Raw genomic sequence first — 27,060 nt, 5'->3', positions numbered from 1 at the left:
ATTTGATTAAATAAAAAGCATGCCTATTCTTTTTCAGTGTCTAGTGCTTTTTACTACCAAATTTTCTGTTCTATGCCCTACTCAATTCCCATTGTTATTTATTTATTTATTTATTCATTCATTCATTCATTCATTCATTCATTTATTTCTGTGTTTATTTGTTTATGAAATTTATTTATTTATTTTTGAGAGAGAGAGAGAGCGTGAGTGGAGGCGGAGGGACAGAGGGAGAATGAGAAGCAGTCTCCTCTACTGGGCAGGGAGCCAGATGTGAGCTTGATCCCAGGACCCTGGGATCATGACCTAAGCCAAAGGCAGATGCATAAGGGACTAAGGTACCAAGGCACCCAGCCCACTCCCAGCATTTTCTGTATTCTTTATTTCATCATAAAGGGCATAAATGCAGTGACATTTACTTATCCCACTGGGCATCATAATTTCTGGCACATAGCTTTTGAAAATCAACTATTCAATAAGTAATGACTAGCTACTCTGTCTTTGACGCTGTGATAAGCACTAAGATACTGTAACTGCCAACATGGAGATTCAGTCTAGTGCAAGACATAGGTAACAAGCAAGGTCTCCTAAGTAAGTATTAATCTTAAAATTGTGTGAATACTGTGAAAAAAATGTTCTCTGGGAGCTCATAAAAGGAGGACAGAATGAAATCTGGGTTAGAGAAGGGTATGTTTTGAGATGGAAGAAGAGGGAGTCATGCAGCGGAATGTGGACAAGATTATCTCGGATTGGCAACAGCACCTTAAGACCCTAAGGCAGAGGGGGATAGACATATTCCAGAAACTAGCAAAAGGTCATTTTGGTGGGGGCATGCACAGTGAGTAAGGGTGAATATTGTAAACAAGGCTGTATAGAGAGGCAGGGTGGATCCCACAGGATCCCCAAATTATGATGCACCAGCACTGCCCACCAAGATAGCAGCTCTGCTCTTTGGTCTTCTCCATCCTACCAAGAAGTCACTAGTTGTCTCAAGTGTGTAATAAAAACACTCTGTGCTGGGCACTGCTAGAAACTGTGCATCCAGTTCAAGGAAGACATGGCTCCTACCACCACAGAGCTTACAGTGTAGGAGGAAGAAGATGAGTGAAGAAATCAATCATTTCAACGTGAAGGTGCCTTCTGTCACTGTTCCCAGCTCTTGCTGAACAGTGTCTTGAAGCTTCCTTCTAGGTGTCTCACCAAGTCTCTCTGGTCTCCAATACCCACCGAGAGAGTCCCACTCAGGTATCATAGTCTTTCATGCAGCAACTTAATTACTATTATATTCTCTATCCCACCAACAGTTAAACTAGGCCACCAAAGTATTAAATCCCTGGTGAGGTGCAGAATGTGCAAGAGTATCCCAGGGGGAATCTCAGTATCCTCTGAAGAGTTTATAATGTTCCTGGGACTTCAAATACAGTACCTTTAACAGGTAGACTAAAATTTGGTAAGGTTGCCCTAGAGACAGAAAGTGGGGTTCACTTAAATGGGGACTAATGAGGATTATGATACCCTTCACAAATAAGATTCATGCTTTTATGTTTCATTGTAAACATAGTCTTAATTTGAATTTAAATCCCACTTCTGCACATACATACTGGTTGATCTTAGCAAAGTTTCATAACATTTTGAAGGTCAGTTTTCTAATCTGTAAAATTTAATTACTATGATACTCTCACCTGTTATTGCAAGGACTGAAATTATACAATGCAGCAAAAATGCCCAGTACAGTCCCAGCTGTTGCTATTAATCTTTCTCAAAATGATTGGCTGCCACATGACCCATGTGGTTTGTTTGGCATGCAGAAAGAGTAAGTTTATCCTGTGAGGTACATGTTTTTGAACAGATGTTCCTATTTATTAAATTATTAAAAATAGATGGATGAGAGGAAAGCATCTTCCCCCCTGAAATATTCTCACCTTCTCTGCCCTTAGGGTTCAGCACAGAGACCTTTACTACACAGCCCTCCCCCCACCATTCCAAAATGCAGTATTCTGGTGTGAGAGTGATGAGAGGGAGGGGGATGCTCATGCCAGGTGGGAGAGCTGGGATAGGAGGGGAGATGTTCCCGAACCTCCTGGCCCTATCACTCTCCCCTGTGACCAGTCACTGAAGTGGGCTGACAGAGCTCTACAACAATGGTGAAACCTGCACTTTGCACAAAGCCTGGTGAGCAAGAGTGAGGACTGAGGGCTACCTCCTGCTGAAATGGTGAGTTGTTGAGAGCTTTAAAAACAGTGTAGCCTGGGGAGGGTATGTGCTTTGGTGAGTGCTGTGAAGTGTGTAAACCTGGTGATTCACAGACCTGTACCCCTGGGGATAAAAATATATGTTTATAAAAAAAAAAAAAAAAAAAAAAAAAAAAAACAGTGTAGCCAAATTTAATTTTGAACAGATGACTTTGAACTCACTAGAGAAAAATGGATCTGGCAGCAGGGAGGCCAGGTGGGTGGCTGTGGCCACAATCCAGAGGACATATGAGACCTAAACCAGGGAAGTAGCCAAAGAGAAGTCGACAGGGCAGTTCAGAGAATCATCCAAGAAGATTTTGCAACTTTGATAGCTTAAATGGTAGTGGTCATAAAAAAAAAAAAAAAAATGGTAGTGGTCATAGTATCTACCACATACTGTGTGCACTGGGCAGACCAGGCAGGAAACATCCCGCCTTGCCTTCAAGGAGCTCAATTATTTTAGAGAGAGTGAAGAGGGTTGTTGGATATCTTCTAAGCTCTGAAGTGAGAAGAAATGCATTTCATTTGCATATGTTTGTAGAGAAACCCATGAAATACTGGCTGTGATAATACTCTTTAAAATATAAATTATTATTTATCTATAGGTACTCTTGAAAGTTGTAATAGTGCTAGGCCTTATTTACATTTTTTTTAAGTTCCCTTAACCTTCACAACAGCCCTGTGAAGTAGATTCTACTGCCAACTCCATTTATGGGTGAGGAAATCAAAGTATTTCTGCTATTGGATTACACCAACAAAGCCACCAATTACTGTGGAAATTCTTCTTACCCCTTAGTGTGGATGGTAAGAACAGAGTTAATACCACAGTACAAGCTGATGGGTCTCTTTCTAAATTTTGGTGGCAGGTGCTGCATGAACATAGGTGAATGGGGTTTGACCAACAGACACTTAGCTGTGTCTCCATTCACTCCTCCTACTCCAACTTGCTAAAAGGAATAAGTGGTGGATATGTGAAAGCATGGATGGATGGTAGGATAATGGATGAATAGATAGATCCATCTCAACACTCGACTTTTGAAAATAGGGGAACCCCCTTGAGCCCCTATAAGATCCATGTGATAGCCCTTAAAGAGAAGCCAAAACTTTTATCAGTGTCTGAGACACCCACCAGTGTCTGAATATATTTCCTTTGCGGTTTCATCATCATGCTGTATTCTCTCCTTTGCAATTAGTATTTAATTCAGTGCCCAGGTTTTAAACTTGATTCCTCTTGCTTAGACTTTCTTGGACCGTATGCATCCCTCATTCAGAACTTTGCAACCAAGCCCCAATTCAGTGGCCAGAGTTGAGCATGCTTAACCCATATCCAGGAGCAGGGGAATAATTCAGGCTGGATGAATGAATGAATATATTAGCAACTGGACCTTATGAATTATGAGATTAGTGATCACTGTTAGGCTCATAAATGTATCCCTTGTTCCTTAATGCTGTTTTATTTTTGTTTCCACTTTCTACAGTTTGTCTTGGCAGGGTAATTTTTTAACAGATTAATTCTAATTGACTATCTTGTTTATTTTAAGGCATTGCTACATCCATGCCCAGAGCAAAAATTATATAATGCTTCATTGGGTAACTGGGAGTTCAGCAATTAATGACAGGAACATCAAGACTGGAGATTTTTCCATTCTCTGTAGGGTTGCCTGTTTGTATAACTTTGACCCTTGAAGCTTTTTGTGAGATACCAGATTTCATACTTCAGTGTGTCCCTGCCCTCAGGATTAACTAATATGTCTTTTCCTTATTATAGCAGATTCTGTTCTATTTTACTTGGAATCAAAGTATCTCTTACTTAAGGGTTTGGTTTGATTTCACATACCCATCATCTGGACTTTTAATCTTTTCCTACTTAATTTTTTAAAGGAATATGCAGATTTTCTTCAATTCTATCATGGAATCAATTTCTTAAGAGTGGGAATCAGGGGTGCCTGGGTGGCTCAGTGGGTTAAAGTCTCTACCTTTGGCTCAGGTCATGATCCCAGGGTTCTGGGATCCAGCCCCACGTCGGGCTCTCTGCTCAGCAGGGAGCGTGCTTCCACCTCTCTCTCTCTGCCTGCCTCTATGCCTACTTGGGATCTCTGCCTGTCAAATAAATAAATAAAATATTTTTAAAAAATTAAAAAAAAAAAAAAAGAGTGGGAATCAGACCACAGATCAAGGGAAGGCCAGATTCTAGGAAGACTGAAACACCAGGCATGACTGGGATACCCTCTGAATTCCTGATTCAGTCGAATTGACTGCCATATATATATATATATATATATATATATATATATATATATATCCTCTCAAAAATATTTAATCTGTTAGCAAGATTGTATGGTATAATAAAAAGTCTGTCAGCTTTGTTATGACAAAAGTAGGTAGTTATAAGAAAAACCGCAATTAGTCTTTTTAACATTGTCCTAATTTCCCTCCACCCTCCCTCCATTCCTTTTTTCCTTCCTTCTTCCCTTCATTTCTTCTTCCCTTTTTTAATTTGCCTTTTTTCTTTCTTTCCTTAAACACATATTTACTATGGAGTGGCCTATTATATGCAAGACCCTGTATTTGCATGAGAAGGAAAACCACATATTCATCATTATAGATACTATAAGTTTAAAGCATGAGATAGTAATACACTTGGGGGGGGTGCTGTTGAGGATGGAGGGAGACAGACCTATTCAAGCCCAACTTACATGAAAACTTCCTTCTTTAAACTCCTCCTCCAGGCTAACTGCTATTCTTTTGCAAGGCCTATCTCTTTTTTTTTTTTTTTGAGATGAACAGTGTATATTTTTACATTCATATCCTCTTGTTTAACTTTATAGCCAGATTGGGTTTTATGAAGTTTTCCATTTTATGTTTTAGATAAGGTAACAAAAGAACTGTGGTAAATAAAGCCACTGTAATCGGCCTTTACGTGGCAAGCATTATGATGTGAATTCATTCCATCAACATTGAAGAAACCATTCTTGAGGACCCCTTCATATGAAGACTAGGGCAGTTCAGAAATTAATAAGCCACTGTCCTTATTTGTCCTGAAGGAAATCCTAGATGGGTGGAGAAGGTCATGTAAATAGATAATCACAATTAAAATCACTAGACTGTGATGATATGATGTGAACAATGACGGAAGTATATACCTAAAGCAGAAGAAGCCTCCGAAAGGAATTGGATAAATCTGATTATAAGAAAGAAGACTGACATGTTCACAGGTCACACAATATTTGAGGTAGGACAATGGTTTCCTGCTAAGTCTAAACACCTTGTTTCCAGGCAGAGCCTAAGTGAGTGGATTAAACATTACAAAGGAAATTAAAGTAGTTCCAAAATTCTCTGGGGGGCCCGTGGCTTTGAGCATATCGTTATTTCCCTTCTTTTATAGAGAAAATTGTTATTTGCATATCCTTTTCCCAAGGCCATGCTTTTACAAATACATAATCACTAAAAATCATTTGTTTAACTATAAGGTTTGGACACTTCACCAGAATCAAGGAAAAGGAGATCTTTTCAGGATGACAGTGACAACAAATGTTTCCAATAATCTCATGGTTGAGGATGATGGAGGGTAGGTGGAATTGGGAAATTGGATAGCCTACCAAACTGTCCTAAATTTTGATAGGACAAATTTTGAAGGGGGCAGAGCTTTTATATTTCAACATTGGACTAGTTATTGGATAAATTATGTGCCTTGGAAGGGGTTATAATGTTATGTGAGGTGGATTTCTTCATCCAAGAGCCATCTCTTGAGAGAGACTCAAAAGCAAGCTATGATCTAGCAATGCTTCCTTCACCTTGGAGGATGAGCTTTTCAACCTTGAAGGGCAGCTGGGATTTGATAGCATATCTCCCTATCACAGTTCTTTGACAATTTTATCAATGCAAAATAGGAACCCAGATGTGTACCTCAACCCATAATTATGCATCAGGTGACCTGGTAAAACTTCTAACCTGGAACATCACAAGGCTAGCTCTAATAGCCATGGAGCTGTGGTTATTTCCACCTTTTTCTGGCATTTAACTGAAATAGCTAAAGGAAGCTGTTCCCAAACATCTCCAGGGTCTGTTATTCTGTAGTTGCAACAGGAAATAATGATTGGTTAATAATCTGAAGAAGAATTCAGGGAGGAAGCAGGTCTGGGGGCTTGGGAGCTCTGTGAAGTCATTCAAGGATCCAAACACCTTCTATCCTGTAGCTTTATCTCCTTCAAGACCCTCAGAGATTTCCTCCCCCAACCCCAACCTTTACTGGAAAGGTGCTCCTAAGGACCAGCTTTGGACATGGCTCCAAATACTTCTGATTAAATTTGCCATAAATCAGTTTCCTGCATTCACCTGAGGTGCATAAGATTCTAGAGCACATAATCCAGTGATTTTCCCATGAAAGAAATCAGAAATCAATACTTGTATGCACAAGTGATATCTGCCAAACAGTAGAAAGACTTCAGGCAGATTTGAGTTTATGTGTCCGTTGTGACCTAATTAGCCATATGTACCAATATGGTACCAATGTACCATAGGACCAATTGTCTAACTTTTCTGAGTTTCACTTTTTCTCACCTGTAAAATGATGACAATTGTACCATCTTCGGGATTGTTGGAAAAAATCAAATGGGTTAATTTCACAGAAAGAATTTTCCCTTCCCCCTTTCTTTTTAAGCTCTGTACAAGTGTGGTCTTGCTGATGTTCAGAGCTATCCCACCAGGTGTGAGAGCTGGTAACCCACCTGAATGACAGTTGCTATAAAGAAGATTCTTGCAGGAGGAGGTAGATGGGCCTCATTGACCTCAAAAGTCCTTCAACTCTGTAGGAACTGCTGAAATATTCATTAAACACACACCAGGTTGAGCCAGAGTCAGACTGGGCATTTATACTGGAACCAGAAGCTGGCATGTGCTCAGTAACTAGAGCTTTTCTTTTCTTCTGGAACTAAGTCTTCTCAGCAGAATATCGACATCTGTAAAGCTTTCTGACTTGACTTTTCATTTCTCCTCTTTGCAGAACTGTGCTTGTCTTGGCCTTTTCATCTCGACATTTAACGGAGAAGAATTTCAATTGTTTGCAGTCAATCCCACAGTGCTTTTCCAATTTCCCTTTGTTTTCTTTGGGATTTTCAAGAAACCTCACGTGTTCTACATAATTCAGTTATGATTCCAGAGGAACTTGGTGCCTCAAAGTGACAGATGATTTTTAAAAATATTTCAACACCTGTGTATTAGAAGCAGCATTGCATTAAGAATCAAGAGTCCAGAGCTAGACGCCAGGCCCTGCCATTAATTAGTTGTGTGACCTTCAGTAAGTAATTGGTGCCTTTCTAAATGAATAAAGAGGATAGCTGGATCAGTGGTTTATAAATTACATTCTGCAGAATTCTGGGGTTTCCTGGAGATAATTCCAGGGATCTGGGGGTTGCAAATGGAAGCATTTATCCTGCTCAACTCAACTGCTTTTTATTTAGTGGAGTTCTAGTAACACCTCACTGACAAAAAGATTTCACTAATACATATTTTTTTAATCACTCAATTTAGATGATCTCTGAGAGTCAATTATGCTTCTATTTTCTTGAATACTTTGATTTGACTGGTGAATATATGTTTTTTAAAATGTCTTGTGAAGTGAGAAACTGACAAAGTCCTCAGAATTAAAGGAATTCAAGTTAAGTCAGTTGCACCATAAAAAGGCATTTAAACTGGTTCAAATAGAAGTTCTACCTTTAACTGCCCTCTGGTAAAATATTTAAATTCTCCAGCTTTAAGGCAGTCATGTAATCTTGGAAAGAAAATGCTTGCCTTGCAGGGTGTGAGTATTAAAAAGGAAGATAATGCTGTGTAGTGCTAAGCACACACACTGATGGTTCCTACTCCTGCTCATACACACACAGTTAACTGATTCATGCCCGGCTTCCCTCTGAGCCTGGGTGTGGCTCCAGAATCCTTCCCCTCCCAGGTTCCAAGCACCCAATATCCATCAGAGGGATTCAGCATTTGAGACAAAGCATTGCTGATATCCTGTCATATCCTGATTTCCTATATGTAAAATGAGAATTATTATCGACGAAGTGCTTGTGCCCCACCTCCTCCAAATTCATACACTGAGGCCTTAACTCTAGATGTGACCATATCTGGAGAAAGAGGCTTCACTGAAATAATTAAGATTCAATGAGGTTATAAAGTTAGGGCCTTGTTTTAGTAGAATTAGGTCTCTTAAAAGGAGAGATACCAGAGAGCTTATTCTCCTTCTCTCTTCTTGCCATGTGAGGACACAGTGAGAAGATGGCCATGTGCAAGCCGGGAAGAGGGGCCTTGTCAAAATATGCCCATGCTGCTACCCTGATCTCCCATTTCCATCTCCAGAACGGTGAGAAAATAAACGTCTGTTGTTTATGCCACCCGGTCGATGATTTGTTACGGCAGCCTGAGCTGAGTGACACGGGAATGCCAAAGCTCTCCTCAGTCTTCCAGCCAGCATCAGGGAGCGCCCACTATGCATGCATCTCTGGGAAAGGTCCAGGGCACATAAAGGCTCATGGGACAAGGATCCCAGTCCCAAGGATAGGACTCTCCTGAAGCCGGTATTCACAGACTATCAATGTTTGAATGAAATTACAAAGCGCATGTTAGCTTGCAGGTACACACACAATTCTTCTTAAAACACACATGTCAGTTATACATAAATAATATTCACTGAAACATTTGTTTAACAATAAAATTTGGGGGGAAAGCCCTCCAATTTATATTAGACTCTGAGTTCTGTAAGGTTAGGTTCAACTCTCCTCCACAGACCTCAGTACCCAGCATAGAATGGGGATTTGTAACTATTTGTGGAAATCACATGTGAACTGGTATTAAGTGTAATATGCTACATATAATACATATAACATAAGCCACATGGGAGGAGATAAAGGGAATTATACACTCACTTGATAACAAATCATCTCCATGGTGTATGAACACATTTTTTTAATAGAATGAAATTAAAGTTTTACAAACCACAAACGAAACACACTCTAGGTAACGTGTGTCCCTCCAAAATGTGTATGTTGCAGCCCTACCCCTCAATGAGATGGTATTTGGAGATGGGGCTTTGGGAGGTGATTAGAGGTGGTTGAGGTTTATAAGAGTGAGGCTTCCATAATGGTGACCATCCTCAACCATGAAGAGAGCTCTCATAGGATCTAAACTGACTGGAACATCAGATCTTGGATTTCTCAGGTTCCAGAAATGTGAGAAATAAATCTTTCATTTAGTCTGCCCAGTCTACAGTGCTATAGTAGCCTTAGAAGACTGATACATAGCCCGAGGATAGTTTTCCACACAGGGATTTAGAGGTCCATATGCAGTTGGGATGGTCAGGGGTGTGCGGCTCAGTAAAAGTGACAAGCTTCTGGATTAATGGGAGCATGTTGCAAATGGTCTCCTTTGCTAAGTTCACCACCGAGGCAGTGGTTCTCAAGAGCCTCTGCAGAAGCTGCTTCCAGCTTCTCATGTGCTCTCTGCCCACAAACCACCCACCACTACTACTGGATTCATCTGGAATACAGAAGACTCCTATTTTATTCATGGTTTATACATAGGACTTGGTATAAGGCTTGACACTTAGAAAACATCTTAAAAACATCTGTTGAATAAACAGTCTCTCCATTCATTCTGACACCTGACCAGGGAAGTGGGTGCCATCCATCCCAATGACCAAAATTAGAAAAAGTCTGAAATCAACAACATTGCACGCCATAAGGTAGAATAGCATACAATGGTCTTCAAAATTTTAATGATGCGAGAGAATATTTGTGATGAAACATGTCCTTTACACACACACACACACACACACACACACACCCTGAAGCAATATCAGTGTTTTTTTCTGAGTAGTGGCATTGTATATTTTTTCTTCTTACCTGTTCTTTTTGATGGTTAATTAAAAAAAATTATCTCCCAAGCAGTTTTTTACAATAAGCTTGTATTATCTTATGAGAAAAGAACGTTACTAAAAATCAATCCCTATCTAAATGCAAGACCATGCTAGTCATTAACATTTGAGCGTGGATGAGCAATGATCAGGAACTGCAGGAGGAAAGCAGGTATTCCTGAGGTCAGAGCAGTAGCAGCCATTCGTTTACAGTGTCTTTGAAGAATGTTCCTCTTTTTTGTCATCATTCTTCAGAATTCAATTTGCCACCTGCACAGTCTCAGAATCTCAGTCTCAGCTCAGAGCAAGCTTGCTGCTCTGTGCTGGAGTGAGGCTGCATATCTGAGCTCCTCGGCCTGCAGAGTGCTGTATCCCCATGGCGGTGAGGTGGGAGCCCAGGAGCTCTTAAATACTAGGGCTGGAATGTATGTCATACTCTCTGCTTTGAATTTGTTTCTAGGCCCAACAGAACAGAGGTTCTCACCGTAACACTACTGACAGTGTGAGTTGGATAATTCTTTGTTTGGGGGGTAACCTGTGCATTGCAAAAAGCTTGATAGCATCTCCAGCCACTATCCACTGAATGCCAGGAGCACTCCTGCCCAAAGGCATGATACCTAAAAACATCTCTAGATACTGACAAATGTTCCCTGACAGTTATTGTAAGATCTTGACTCTAAGTGCACTTGCAGCCATCAGAGGGTTTTAAGCAGAAGAGAGAAAGGAACTGACTGGATCCAATGAGCCCCCTTGGATGGGTCCAAGGTCAGAAGCAGGGAAGGCAATGAGGGGACCTTCTCAATGGCCCACACAAGGTTTGATGTGGCTTGGAAGAAGTTAGTTCCAATAGGATGCTCTGATGGGTTGAATTTGGAGTGTGAGGGAAATACACAAGGATAATTTCATTTTCAGCAGGACAAAATATAGCATTGTAGTTAAGAGCTGGAGCTCCAAAGGGAGACCACCTCATTGTATAACCTGTGTGTTATTATGGAGAAAGATATCTGTAAACTGGAGATGTTGAAAGTGCCTATGTTCCTCCCAGGGATTTTGTGAGGATTGCACGAGTTACTTCATGGAAAGAGTTTAACAGCATGTCTGGTACATAATAAGAGCTCAATAAATGTTAGCTATGGAAAAACTGGAGAAGAACATGTTTAGGAAAATAAAAATATTTTTGCCTTTAAACATAATTTATCTTTTCTAGCAATACAAAGAGCTCTATTTAAGAATCCTGTGTTTGTTACATCAGTTTCTTACCCCTCACCAGCTAGGGAAGCAGAGGCTTCTTACTATATCTATATCCATGAGATAAACTCAGCTTCTTCTCTGTGTGTTTTCTAGTAAAAATCACTGTGTTTCTAAACCTGCTTAAACTCCTTCAAATAGACGTACACATACTGAGAGAGAAAGAGAGAGAGGTAATATGCACAAACAGTGGTTGTAAATGTGTTAGTTTTTTATTGTTGAATAACAAGTTATCACAGAGTTAATGATTTTAAACAACACCTATTTATTATCTTACAATTGGTGAGACATGTGGATGGGGCCAACTTGATTCTGTACTTAGGATCTCACAAGGCCAAAATCAAAATGTCAGACAGGCCAGGCTCTTGTTTGGAGGCTCTGGGGAAGAATTCACTTCCAACTCTTCAGGTTGATGGCAGAGTGTTGTCCTTGCAGCTGTAGGTCTGAGGTCCCCATACTCTTGCTGACTATCAGTCAGCCCTCCTATTCTAGAGGTCTTCTGCATTCCCTGTCATGTGCCTTCTTCATCTTCAAACCAGCAAAGGTAACTTAAATCTCCCTCATGTGTAAAAGCTCTCTTATTTCTCCTTCTCTTACGAGTGGAAAAAACTCTGCTTTTCAAGGAATTATGTGATTATATTAGGGCCACCTAAATAATCTCTCCTTTGTCCTTCATTGTAAGGAAATCATGGAAATCACACCACAGACAAAATTCATGGTATTTTCTTGAAATTCTGTGTACCATCCTAAGTGTACAATTTGATGAGTTTTGACCATCTTTAAAAAATTTATTTTATTTTTGGGGTGCCCAGGTGGCTCAGTGGGTTAGACCTCTGCCTTTGACTCAGATCATGGTCTCAGGGTCCTGGGATCAAGCTCCTCATCAGGCTCTCTGCTCAGTAGGGAGCCTGCTTCCCCTTCTCTCTCTGCCTTCTTGTGATCTCTCTCTCTCTCTCTCTCTCTCTCTGTCAAATAAATAAATAAAATCTTTAAAAAATATATTTTTTTCAGCGTTCCAAAATTCATTGTTTATGCACCACATCCAGTGCTCCATGTAATATGTGCCCTCCTTAATACCCACCACCAGGCTCACCTACCACCTACCTCCTCCCCTCCAAAACCCTCAGTTTGTTTCTCAGAATCCACAGTCTCTCATGGTTTGTCTCCCCCTCCGATTTCTCCATCTCACATCTCCTCTCCATCTCACAGTGTCTTCCATGTTATTCTTTATGCTCCACAAGTAAGTGAACCATATGATAAATGACTCTCTTTGTTATACCTATGTCACAACACCCCAATCAAGATTTGAGACATTTTCCATCAGAAATTTCCCTTATCCCCATTCTAGTCAATCCTCAACCCCACAGGCAAATATTTCTATCACCATAGATTGGATTTGACTTCATACAAGTGGAATCATGGTGTATACTCTCTTGTGTTTGGTTTCTTTGTTTTATAATAATATTTTTGATATTCAACCATGACGTTATGTACATCAGTAGTTTCTTTCACGTCATTTAGAAATAGTATTCTTCTATATGACCATATCACAATTTGTTTATTGATTGTTGATGGACATTTTTAAATTGTGACTATTATGAATAAAGCTGTTGTAAACATTTCTGAGAAATGTTTGTGTAATGACAACTATTTTGGGTAATGGCTAGGTGTGGGGTTTTAGGTACATATATGATCAACTGCTAAATAATATTCCAAATTGGTTGTAGCATTTTACACACTCACTCCAACCTCCTGTGAATGTGTGAGAATTCCAGCTGGTATACAACCTCACCAACACTTTTCATCTGTCTTTCTAATTTGAACTATTCCAAAGGATGTATATTAGTATCTCTTTCATGGTTAATTTTGTGTTTTCCTGATGGCTAGTGATCTTAAATAATTTTTTTAAAGATTTTATTTATTTATTTGACAGAGAGATATCACAAGTAGGGAGAGAAGCAGGCAAAGGGGGAGGGGAAAGCAGGCCCCCCGCTGAGCAGAGAGCCTGATGTGGGACTCAATCCCAGGACCCTGAGATCACGACTTGAGTGAAGGCAGAGACTTAACCCCCTGAGCCACCCAGGCACACTTATGTAATTTTTTATATGTTCATTGTTCATTTGTGTGTGTGTGTGAAGTGTGTGTATAAGTCATTTGCCCTATTTTTAATTGGGAAATTAGTCTTAGTATTTATTTGTAAAAACTCATTACATATTCTGGATATGTGTGTGTGTGTGTGCATAATGTAAACTTATTTAGGCATAATGTATTATATATTCATTATAATATACCTGATCAAATATATATATATATATATATATATATATGTGAATATTTGAGGAAAGAAGAGATAAAAAGAAAGGGACAGAGGATAAGGAGAAAGAGCTTTAAAAAATTCTTAAAATTCTAACTCACTGATTTACATATCTGTTTCTTTCCAATCCCACAGATAAAAAAGAAAACTTGCATTGATTGAGCAAAGCATTGCTAATATGTGGTGTAGAATATTGCATTGTATCCTTCAAGAGTGAGAACTTCTTAGGAGCAGCAATTTAAGTTTATGTTATTCATCTTTATATCCCTCCATTTGTTATTATATCTGACATATTGAAGATGGTCAAGCATATTTGTTGAGAGAATGAGATAATGAGTTAATTGGCTGATTATCTCATTTCATTATCACAAAAGAGAGAATCAATCAATGAACTTTGGGGAAAAAATAAAACCACTGCCAATAAGAGCAACGTATATATCATATATTGATCATGCTTGGCTTCATATGAATGAGGGATGGGCACAGTATGGAAACAAGATGGAACACACATCCACAGTTCCTAGATGTCCATAAATCCCTTTTAGCCAAAGGCTAAGAATCAAATCATGCACCAACATTTCTGGACATAATCAATTTCTCTCTCATGCGTCATGACTCATTCTCTCTTTCCTGGATCAATCTTATCAGCATTAACACTTTTTTTTTCTCCTTTCACAAACCCTCTCTTGACCCCACATTCTCCTCTAGCATTCTCAAAAATGAAAAAAACAAACAAACAGAAAAAGGTTTTGAGAAAGTGTCAACTTGCTGTCTCTTCTTCCCAGTATACTATTTACTCTTCTCACCTTTCCTATCTGGTTTCTGCCAGCCACCACACCATGGATATTACTTTTGTTAAGGATTCCAGAATGCTAAATCAATGGGCAGTTCTGTGTCTTATTCTTACTTGGGAGTCTCTGCAGCACTCAGTAAGATTGAGAGAGTCAGGTAACAGTGTGGTAAATATGGGGTATGAAAGCACACTGAATGAATTTAAATCTCATTTCAACTGCTTATTCAGATATCCTCCTAGAACCATCATGATATCTTTGCTCTTCCTTGAAAGTGGTGGTTCTCATTTGGAGCCTTTGCACTTGTTCTTTCTGATCAAAGTGTTCTTCTCCCAGCCCCTTCCCATACTTCAGGCCCTAGCTCAGATGTTCCCTCTTCAGAGAGGACTTCTGTGTCCACATTTACACATAAATGGCATCCCCCCTATAGTTCCTATATCTGGTTCTAAAGCAAGATTGATACATATCCTAGCTCTTCTGCAGACTGACACTATGACCTTGTTCAAGTGTATACTCTCTTGCACAGAAGCTTCCTACTCTGTAAACCATGAATGATCACGACACTTCAAAAGATTGCTGTCAGCCAATCTGTTAATGGGGGGTAAGCTACTTAGAATACTGTTTGGACATACCAAACTATTGCTTTAAGAAATTTCTACATTCACTTTCTCTTTTCCAGGTAAGCCTAAAAGATACAGTGTGGCTCAGATTGCCCACTTTCTTCTTTTGGGAAAACATCCCAACTAATTGGAATAGACTTACCATACCCACTGGGAGAATAAAATCAATTTAAGATGATCATACTAGAGGCAAGATAGTGGTGACTAGGTCTCCAAAGAAAATGGAATGAACCATCCCTGTGTTTTTTTTTAATAGAAGTGTTATTTAATTTTTATGGGCATGCCACAGAGAAGAGACTTGTTTCTGCTTGGTGAGCTTAAAACAAAATAAAATAAACAGATAAGGAAGTAGTGGGCCATTTGATGTGCCTCCCCAGAAGACACACAGCAATTGGAGAACCAAAATTAGCTAGCTGTGTTTATCCACTTTTAACTTCTGTTTGGGTTGAACTTTCATTTCTGCCTAAGCACATGCTATTTTCATTATTTACTGCAGTCTTTTCTCCAAAGAAAACACCAAACCCAAACTCCCCTTTGTTCACTAGCCTCCCCACCTGAATGTTCTCCTTGAACTGGTGATCTGAGTGCATAAAGGCGTACATGAAAGGCAGCATGGCATTGCGGCTAAGAAAAACCTTCAATCAGACAATTGTAGTTCTGTCATTTGACTACTGCCTGACCCAGAGGAATTTTCTTAGTATTTTAAGCCATATTTTTTTAATTAAGGAAATAAAAGTCACCTGATTTATGGAATTACAGAAAAGTTTAACTAATATGATTCATGTAAAGCCTTTGGGAGTTGCCTGGTCTGGAATAAACAATGGTCCAATATTAGACTGCTTCCCACCTCCCAGAATCACTATTATTACAATTATTGCCACCATTACCATTATTAGGAGCAGCACTCAGGTGAGCTTACTCCTTGCCCTTGCCACTTAACCTTTTCAGTCTCTGATTCTTTGTGATATTTGATACCCATACTTCATGGAAGACATCCAAAGAGAAATTGAACTGTCCTTCTTAGGGGTGTTAGAAAATGGGAGCTGGACCTCATTATTTGAAGGCCCCCTCCGTCTCCTCAAGTCAAGGACAGTATAAATCAAAATAACTGTGACAAATGCACCTCCCATTTGTAAAGCTTCTTCATGTCTTGTCTTCTTCCTTCATGTAAATTCTGTGTTCCCCCTAATTAGCCAAATGACTCTAGGCTAGTAGAAAAAGTCTGATATTTGCCCATTATCAAAAAGAAGAAGGAAGGCAGACTAGATCACCTTTAAAGTTCATTAAAGCACCAAAAACCATGATCTTCATTCCTTTGCAAACAAATACACAAACAAACCAACAAAACCATGTGTTGGTGTACCCTTTTTTACTGCTGCTGCAACTAAATTCCCAAACTGCAATAAACCATATTTTATTTTCTTGCTTTCATCAGTGTCTGATTACTTCCTTGGTGATGGAAGTCTCTGCATTGTTCCATCTCCAAAGAAGGATAGGAGCTGGGCCTCTCTACAGGTCCCCTGTACCAATCCAATAGCCCTCATGAAGGCCTAGTCCTTGTGTGATAACAGTTGCTCAGAGACAGAACTGGGGCAAGACTCCAGCCTCACATCAGAAATGAGAACATTCATTACTGGGTGAGTTCTCTAGGCCTGGTTTGAAAAAACCCTCTCCAACTGATTGGACTCTTTCCTGATTAACGCTAGATAAATATGGAGACTATTACTTAGATACCACACGCTGGGAAGCAAACATGGTGATTATAACTGTCAATCTGCAAAACTCCCTGGTCTCAACCGGAGTGAAACACTACCATTTCAATCTAATCTGCGAGAGAGGCAAATGGAGAGGGGCCGATAACTGCAGAGCACACTGAAAGCACCCCAGCTGTCAATATCCATGTGGGAGGCAGCTGATGGTTTGGATGTCATCACATTAGCAATCTCTTCAGTGAAAAGGAAGTCTGGCTGCTTTGTGCCTTGAAAAGGAGCAGCAGTTGAAAGCATTAAAATTAGTGCCATTTTACTGAAGATCGTGATCACTTAAAATGTCAGTTGCTGTCCCAAAAATTATCGTTTATGATGGATTGCAGGGAAGAATATCAACACAGCAAGAGACAGAACCTACAGTGGAGGAAGATGCACCATTTCAGGAGTCCCTGAGGAGTGAAAGAGATAGAGGGTGTGTTTGGATGGATGCATGTGCACACATGTGAGCACTTAGGCATTCCCAATGCCACTCAGAATTTATATCTTCTGTTTGGCCCAAAATGCAGGCTGGGGAAGTTCATGGGAGGCTGTCCATGAGTGAAGAGGAAGGGGAGGCTCACGAAGAAACAGTGAAACACTGACGGTGTCTGCCAAGATAGAGCACCAAAGGAAGAGCAGGAGCCTAAATAATGATAATGATGGTGTTTGTAACAACAATACCTAGCACTGACAGGCTGTCAAGTATAGAACTATTTTATTTGTGCTAACCCATCAAATGCACTTGATTTATGGATTGGAAAATATTTTTAATCCCAATTTTACAGATGAGTAATCTGAAGCACAGATAGGTAATTGTAGCTAGCCCAAGACCAAGTGATGGTAGGAAGTTTGGGAAATGCATCTAGAGTTTATACTCTTCTAAGATAGATGCTTCTCAAAGTGATGGGTTGGATAAGCACAGGGACAAGCAAGGAGTACCAGTTGGCTCATACACAGGAAATGGTTAGAGAAATACTGCAAAAAAAAAACAAAGCAAAACAAAAAAACAACAACAACAAAAAACAACCTAGGTGTAATGAGGTAAATATAGGGTTCCCATATGTGAAAGTCCAGGTGGATTCTAACAATATTAAACTCAGCAGGGAACCAGGACAAAACATGAAGGTGTCACTGATGGACCACCTTAAAATATGTCTAGAATATGTGTGAGCATATATTTCTAGGATGCATATATTTGTCGAGACATCTTGCTCTTTTTTTTGTTGTTGTTCTTTAATTTTCCAATACTCTAAGCTCCTTTCTGCCACAGGGTCTTTGCACATGTTGTTGTCCTCTCTTGATATGTTCTTCCCAGGAGGAAAGTTCTGACCCCCCAAATTATGTAGTACTATACCAGCCCAGTACCCCATTCTTCTTTACAGCACTTATTAGCTTGCCAAAGTATATAATTTTTAATTAAAAAGTATTGAATTTATTAGAATTTTTGGTTTTTGTTTTTGCATGATTTGTTTTGTTTGCCTCTTTTACTAAAACAAAAGTTTCTTGAAGGCATGGGCTGTCTCGTTTCTTAACTATTGCATTTCCAAATACTGGCACAGGTTATGGCATGTAGAAATACTAATTAATAATCACTTTTATGAATACTTTCTGTATAGCAAATTCTATTCTAGATGTTTATTTGTATTATATTTATATTCTCACCATAACTTCATAGAGCAGGTAATTTATTATTCTTTTTTATAGATGAGGAAACTGAGTCACAGAGAATTTAAGTCCTATTGATCAAAACGGTAGGTCTATGATTTATTTTTATTTTATTTACTTACTTATTAATTCATTCATTCATTCATTCATTTATTTTTAGTTTCAGGGGTAGAATTTAGTGATTTGTCAGTTGTATGTAACACCCAATGCCCTCCTTAATGTCCATCACCCAGGTACCCCTACTGCCCCACCAACCTCCCCTCCAGCAATCCTCAGTTTTGTTTCCTAGAATTCAGTCTCTCTTGTGGTTTTTCCTCCCTATTTTCATTTTATCTTATTTTTCCTTTCATTCCCCTATGTTTATTTGTTTCGTTTCTTAAATTCCACATATAACTGAAATCATATGGTATTTGTCTTTCTCTTAACACAGGCATTTAGGCTCCAAAGTCTACTCCTTTCATTGTACTCTCTCTCGTCTGTAGTCCTCAGGTAGGATTTATTGAATGAACGAATATGTTGATGAGAGGTGAAGATAAAGTCTTCTGAGATCCCATAACTAAGACACCAAGCCTGAGGGGATAAATGTTTGAAAATTCATACCTGTCCATAGAGGAAGGAGGCAGATTCTGCACCTTAGTTAAATGGGATTGGGGTTGAGAGGGTCTGAGGGAAATCAGAGTAAGCAGCTTACAGGTCTCAAGGGCCACTACTCAGGCAGAGCACAAGATGATTTCAGTGTAGCTGATCTTTTACCACTTGGCACATTCTGTTACTGAAACCCATGTTCAGCTGCCCATGGCATGAAAGGTCAATACTTAAGAGATGAGTTTTTATTGGGAGGGAATATGAACTTTATTCAGGAGGCTGGCTGCCTGGAGAGAAGGCAGACTCTTGTCCAAAGGCCAACTCCCAGGTTTCTGCCTGGCCCACAGAGTTTTAAAGGGATTTAATCAGTTAAGGGAGTGCAGTGGTCTGTGACATTTCTTGCTTACATGCAGACTCCATAATGTCAGCTACAGAGTTATCTTGGTACTCAGATGTTGTGCAAGAAGTTCAAGTTCCTTGGTGCTTGGGATCGGGAGACTTTGTGGGGTGTGTAAAAAAGCCTGTTTCCTCGGTACCAAGGGATTGTGCAAGAGTACTCTGTTCCTTCTGCAAAGGAGGGCAAGGCCTACAGATGCACAAAGGGAGGTCAGTAAAGTCATTTGTGTGATCTTAGAAAAGAAAAATATTTTGCTAAAAGATTGCTGAGCTAATCAGAAAGCTAAGGGGGCTTCAAAAGGACTTGCTGGCCTCTGTGGCCTGGGAAAGTTTGGGTCCTTCATTCCTCAGGGCCAGTAGTCTGCAAATCTCAAGGAAGTAAATAAATGAGTTCTATTACAGATCAAGGACCTTAAGTCAGCAGGCAAGGAGTGTGTGACCTTGAAGTATGTTAACCCTTCAGACCAGCTTGAGCACTATTGTAGGTCTAGGCGTTTTTTGGTTTCAATTCTTAAGGAAACAAGGGTGATCCCACACATGACTGATACTTGGGTGTGGATATGTCCATTAAATTAAGCAAAGCTGTGATCATGTTGATTAATCTACCCATAAATCAAATCAATCTCTCCAAAACCTTATCTGAATCAGAACCTTTATGAAGCAGACATCAAGACAGGATTAGATGTAGACGAGATTTATTGGGGAAATAAATCCCTCCACAGAAACACCTGTGAAGGATAAAGAGACATGTGTACAGATGTGGGAAGAGCTTTCAGACTATAATGTAGCTATTGCACCCATGAAAGGGAAGAGGGAAGGAAAGAAAATGACACTGCATTGCATCTCTAAGAAAGTTTCAACAAGGTCAAGGGGAGTCTGGGAGCAAAGTTGTTCATTAGAGAAGTCCTACACTGGGAAGAAATAGCCTGGCCCTAGTAGCCCCATTATGTTCAGTCACTGACTGGGAATCATGGCCTCTATGGGTTCAAAGAAAAGGTATGGCAACTGGAGGCTATCAATACACTTGTTTGTTTGTGTGTGTGGGTTTTTTTTTGTTGTTTTTTTTTTTTTTTTTTTTTTTTTTTTTTTGTGGCAGGTTCTCTTAAAAGGAGCTCTGAGTCGTCATGCAACTGCATGGTCTCTACACTATCAATTCTTTAATGTTTTATTCATTTGCCACCTCCACTTTGAAACTCTCCCTATTCACCTCACCTGACAGTAACTTCCTCCACTAACACTCTTAGAACTTGTGTGTTCCCTATGTTTATATCACTCTGAATTTTAGTTTAATCATGCATGACATAGATCATGATGAGGCACTTTGACCTACATGCTTATTGTGGTAATTCTCAGATATCAGAGCTCCCAATGTCATCTGGACATCCACACCTTTGCAAAGAAAACATGATGAGAAGTTTGGTAAAGGAAAGATGAAGATGTTTTTGAGGACATCTTAATGATTCTTGTTGTTGGTGTCCTGTGTAGACAAACCACAGTTTGCTGAATAAAGGTGGTTTGGAATTGTTCAAGAACGTCATTTTTAAGTGTCATAGTGTTGCCACTTAATACCCTCTGGGGAACTTGTTTTTGTTCCTTGGCAAACAAGATCACACTGGAAGGACCAGTTCCCTTTAAGGTTTATAAGGAAGTAGTCAATTATCAAACTGACCTTCAAAAGCTGACCTAAGGACTTCATACATCTTAAGCTTTTCCTGCCTCATGTTAAGATTAAACATTGCCCATAGATGGAGGAAAAGATTATAATATTAGGCAGGAGGCTAAGGGATTACTCAAAGTTGAGAAAGCCATGGGTACTAGCTGATATAAACCTATAGGCTTCAGGCTCAGCCTTAGTAAGGACCCTTTTCCTTCTAGCTAGTTTCCCAGGTCACATACCAGCCTCCTGAGATTACATGTCTGTTCTCTGCTCAGTTCACTGATACTGGTTGTGTTTCCAACTACCAACTCTACTGGGTCCCCAGGTATCTCTCATCAGGGAATTGGGTGTTCTTCATGACTAACTAAGGTATTATACCAGCTACTTCAAAAACCTCACAGGAAAACCTGTTCTCTATATTTCTGAGTACAACTACCTAGCCTGATTCCAGATCAACAGCCTCCACCCTCCTGCCATTCCTCCCCTCTTCACTGGCCCCTCTTATCTGGTATCATTACTGGAATGGAGACTCTCCTTGCATACTCTACCCCACTGGATCTTTGTTGTCTTTCCACAGCGATCTGAAATCGGGTAGAAGACACTGGTTTTAGGAAGCTATCGCTACGTCCAGAATCAATCAGCATCCCTGTCATTTGTTTTTATAACATCATGCCCATTTCTTGTGTTGTACATGTCACAATTTTAATCATTGTTTTATTTACTGGGTAATATCTCCCTCACTATAATGGCTTCTTGAAGTCTTGCTTTCTTGGTCGTTGTATCCCTGGCTTCTGGCATAGTTCATGGTATATAAAAAAGAAGCGATTAAAATCATTCAACAGATGAATTGATAAATTAATTAATAAATGTAAAAAGAACCACTGAAAACTTATCCTTTGGAACAAGAATTCTCTGCTTTTATATGTTATAGTGTCAAGCTACATACTACAAATTATAGAGGATATAGTGTGTCCTGATAGCTTCAGGTTTCTTCTTTGTAAAAAGATTTTAAAAATAATCTATATCATCTATCAACTCTAGGTTTATTTAGTCTATTGAACCAGCTTGCTTTGTGTCAGAGTGTGAGGGGGATGTGTTTTGTTTTGTTTTGTTTTGTTTTTCCTCTCTAACATTTTAGGAGTTTGAAAACAGCTCCTGGACCAGGACTTCTAAATCAGCTTACAAATAACCTTTGTGGTAAAACAACTGGGCTTTTTTACAGATTGTTTTCTACCTTTTTCCTTAATTTTGAAATTATTTTAGGCTGACATAAAAGATGCAAAAAGAGTAAAGAAAATTCCCATATACTCTTCATTCAGTTTCTTCCAGTGATAACATCTTCATTTACCATCGTAACCATTCACACCATAATAATAACCAAACCACAGACCATATGCAGAATTCACCAGTTTCCACGTACACTCATTTCTGCATTTGTGTCTGTGTATGTGTATGGTTCTGACTTTTTGGAACTGTACACTTTCGTAAAGCCACCAGCACAATCAAGATACAGGACTATTCCATCACCCCAAAGGAAATCCTTAATTCTCCTTTAATTGTTATATCCCCCTTCTAACCCCTGACAAAAATTCATCTGTTCTCTTTCTCTCTGATTTTGCCATGTTGAGAATGATAAACAAAATCATATAGTATGCAACATTTTATTTAAAGATTTTATTTATTTATTTGAAAGAGAGAGCTTGAGAGAGCAAGGGGGAGGGGCAGAGGGAAAGGGAAACATGAATTCCCCGCTGAATAGGGAACCCAGATCAGGATTCCATCCCAGGACTCAAGGATCCTGACCTGATCCAAAAGCAGACCCTTTCAGAGTCCATAGTCTCTCATGGTTCACCTCCCCTTCCAATTTCCCCCAACTCCCTTCTCCTCTCTAACTCCCCATGTCCTCCATGCTATTTTGGGGTACTAGGTGGTGGGTATTATAAAGGGCACGAATTGCATGGAGCACTGGGTGTGGTGAAAAATAATGAATACTGTTATGCTGAAAATAAAAAATAAATTAAAAAAAAAAAAAAAAAAAAAAGCAGACCCTTAACCGACTGAGTCATCCAGGCGCCCCACAACAGTTTAAATTGTTTTTTTTTTTTTTTTTAACTCAGTTTATTGTGCTTAAGAACCATCAAGCTGTTGTATAATCAATACTTTGCTCCTTTTCTTTGCTGAGTAGCATTTCATTGTATGGATGTACTAGAGTTTGATTAGCTCTTCACTCTCTAAAGGACATTCAGGTTGTTTCCAAGTTTTGGCCATTGCAAATGAAGCTGCTATTTTTAATTTTTATAGATGAAGCTGAATATTTGTGATAAGGTTTGTGTACAAAACGGTTCATTACTTTATGGTTAATATTCAGAGGTGGAATCGTTAGGTCATATAAGAAATGCATTTTTTGGGACGCCTGGGTGGCTCAGTTGGTTAAGCAGCTGCCTTTGGCTCAGGTCATGATCCCAGCGTCCTGGGATCAAGTCCCACATCGGGCTCCTTGCTCAGCAGGGAGCCTGCTTCTCCCTCTGTCTCTGCCTGCCATTCTGTCTGCCTGTGCTCGCTCTCTCCTCCCCCCCTCTGATAAATAAATAAAATCTTAGAAAAAAAAAAGAAATGCATTTTTTGGGCACTGAGGTGGCTCAGTCGTTAAGCATCTGCCTTTGGCTCAGGTCATGATCCAAGGTCCTGGGATTAAGCCCTGCATAGGATCCCTACTCAGCAGGAAGCCTCCTTCTCCCTCTCCCACTCCCCGCTGTTTGTATTCCCTCTCTCTCTGTGTCCCTCTCTGTCAAATAAATAAATAAATAAATAATCTTTAAAAATTAAAAAAAAAAATGCATTTTTAACTTTCTTAAACACTGTCAAGCTGTTTTCCAGGATAGTTATACCATTTTGCATTCTCAAAAGAAATGTATGAATGATCAAGTAGCTCCTCATCTTTAACAACACTTGGAATTGTCTTTCTCTTTAATTGTATCCATCTTAACAGGTGTGTACCTTATTTAGAAATAATCACTTTTTTCCCAAGAATCTGAGATAAAAAATGCATTTTTCCAATAGGCAATACCATAACACGTCCAATGTAATACAATTAAACATGTCTCTGATAGCTATGACAGAAGAAATTAATGTTTTCATATCAAATGCCATGGACGTCCACAGGCACTTAATAAATTATAAAACATTACATCAGCGAAAGCTGTTCTTGGTTTAGCACTCACAGAAAACATTTAGGGAGAACTTAGATACAAGACCTGTACCACAGAACCTGGATACAGGAGTCCTTGAGTGGTAGGGATGGAATATGTTCTCAATTTTGTAGACAGCAAAAAGTCATCAGGAAAGCAGTATAACCAAAGGTAATGTGTTGGAACATCCACATAGTGTCATCATGGATGATGAAATGAATGGAAAGGATGCTGGAGGGAAGACCAGGCGAGCAGTACTAGAGGAATTTTGTAAACTGTGTACAGTACCAATGGTAGAGGGAATGGAATGAAAGGAAACCCAAACAGAAGAGCACATCACAAAAGAAGAGCCTATATAACAATGGAATGAATGCTTTGATTTACAATGACCCAAGACTCTTAAAACATAAATAAGAAAGTCAGAATTAAACTATGGCCTAGTGTAAATAGAGTGGTTGTTATCATAATATCAATGAATGTTATTAACAAGTGGCTGTGTTGTGTTTTATTTGGACCCCGTGATCCTGACACCAGTTCCATGACACAAGGACAGTCAGCTCCATGTACAGAAAAGGAAGCTAAACCTTGACAGCACACAGATTTGTCTGATATCAAACAGAGAGTAGAATCCTGGTCCTATCTGTGAAATAGGACAATAATAATATCAAAATGATCATTGAAATACTTAAATAAGATCATATCCGTAGGTTTTCAAGGGCCATATGAATGTTATCTATCTATGATTTTTGTTAATAATTCTTCTCCAAAAGTTGAATTCACAAAAGAATCCCAGGATTTTAATGATGGGCACATTCTTGCTACAGAAAATAGCTATCACTCCTTAAATGCTTTTTATAGCCAAAGTGCAAGCTCTATGGGCTTAATTCCATGATCTTTCATCAGAGTCCTTAATTTAAAAAATGAGTATGAGGGGAGCTCAGAAATCTTTTAATTTTACATCAATTATGCATGCATATAAATGTGCATACAAGCAAATATTTCAGGACCAAAATAATATTTTATCTCTATTTTTCTAAAGAATGTCAAGAATGATAAATTTGAATATTTGTGGTAAACACTCAGCGAAATGTCAGAAACATTACTTCCGCAAGACATTGTCTCATTGTCAGCTCTTTGTAATCAGTTTAATTTTTATTGAGGAAAAGCAACAATCACAAATCAGCCTTCTTGTGTCCTTTGAATTCTTATGGCTGCAAATGAGGCTTCCAGCCACTTCAGTTTCATTTTGCAAAGGCACCATGTTGAATCATTAATTACCTAAGAAGGTACTGCATTCTCATCTCCTTCTGGTAGAAAAATATATAAATCAGATCGGAACCTGGGGCTGTGAAGTCATTTTTTCTTAAAATGCCATCTGCCAGGTTCCACTTCAGAACATCCAGAAATCATTAAAGGTGAGGGAAGGAGGGAGGAGGGAGGCTAGTGAAGCATCAGAGTGTCAGGGTGTCTTGTCATAGCAGTCTTTGTTGTCACACCTCCGCCAGCCTTCACCAGCCCCTCACCCCCACCCTGATTACTGACACAGCCTCCTAACTCTGTGCCTGTCATCTGTCCTATCCAACCATCAATCTGGGCAGTTAGAGCAATCACTCTCTAATGCCCATTTCACCATGCTTCTCCCCTGCTGATAATCTCTCAAAGGCTTGCTGTCCCTGGGATGTTAGAGGTCCTGTATGACCAGCAAGGCCATTCACATACAACCTCCACATGCCCTACAGTCTCAACTCTCAACCCTGCCCATCTGATTAACCATACTTCTGCTATGTTTAATTATTAAAGTCACCTTAACTCTGGTCTTAATGTTTTGTTGACCTCTATCTGAGGCAGAGTTCAGGACTCAGTTCATGTTTTACCTCTTTGAAGCTCTTCATAACCTTCCTTCAACCACCAACAGCCATTACTCATCCACCTCAGCCAGCAAACTGATTATGGTGCCCAACAGAAGGGCTTCAACAGCCTTCAATACTGACCACATGCTCTTATAAATGTCCTTTGCCTTTTCTCCATCTTCTACTAGATTGTGAGATGCTTAAGGGTAAAGATCCTGTTGTATTTGCCAGTATAAGTATGGCACCAACATTATAGATATGGTTGTCAGGGAAAGAAAAAGTCATCTGTGAAGATATCTGAAATGAAAGAAAAAGGAGAAGAAAGAGAGGAAGGAGCAATAAAAAATTGTGGTGTGGAGAGATGTGTGATGAGCTGCATGACCAATTATTTAACTATATGGACACATGTTTCTATATCTGTAAGATTACAGAATCCCTAGGTCTTATATTAATTTGAAAATTCTGATTCTATGACTCAGTATCAGCAGTCACAGAGTGATTTTAGCAGTAAAAAAAGGTAGGATTTCAGGTGAAGTTGAACATGCCTATCCTACCCTGGGAGCTCAGAAACTGCCTCAACATGAAGCCTTCATTTAGATCTATCCAGGTACAAAACCTTCCTAAAAATCTGCGAGTTGATGCTGACATCTTGGATATTCTACACTTCTCACCATTATGAAACAACCCAACCATTCCCAGGCCTTTTCAACACTCCAAATGTCTGTGTGAGACCACACCTGGAGAAGACTAGAGCCCCCTGAGAGCTTGGCTCTATACCATATTGATCCATTCAACAAAGACTTATTAAGAACTTATTTTATAACTACCGCTATACTAGGCATGAATGATATAACTAAGAAA

The 27,060-nt window shown here is 39.4% G+C and overlaps 1 long non-coding RNA gene across 5 annotated transcripts; it reads left to right on the top strand.

The window, feature by feature from the left end:
• The first annotated feature begins 468 nt into the window (after nucleotides 1–468).
• On the top strand, nucleotides 469–24,953 carry LOC309863000. Of its 5 annotated transcripts, XR_014310844.1 has the most exons (9): nucleotides 469–588; nucleotides 1,302–1,432; nucleotides 2,116–2,211; nucleotides 2,909–3,035; nucleotides 7,234–7,527; nucleotides 8,491–8,589; nucleotides 18,563–18,609; nucleotides 18,954–19,012; nucleotides 24,884–24,939. It is a non-coding gene; the product is annotated as an uncharacterized lncRNA (long non-coding RNA). The 5 variants fall into 5 exon arrangements; XR_014310843.1 differs by lacking the exons at nucleotides 1,302–1,432; nucleotides 2,116–2,211; XR_014310842.1 differs by lacking the exons at nucleotides 1,302–1,432; nucleotides 2,116–2,211; nucleotides 2,909–3,035.
• Nucleotides 24,954–27,060: the final 2,107 nt, after the last annotated feature.

This window comes from Mustela nivalis, assembly GCF_964662115.1.
Source record: "Mustela nivalis genome assembly, chromosome: 4".
Classification (NCBI taxonomy): Eukaryota; Metazoa; Chordata; class Mammalia; order Carnivora; family Mustelidae; genus Mustela; species Mustela nivalis.
Note: the sequence above shows the minus strand (reverse complement) of the source record. Positions and strands in the feature narration are given on the sequence as shown.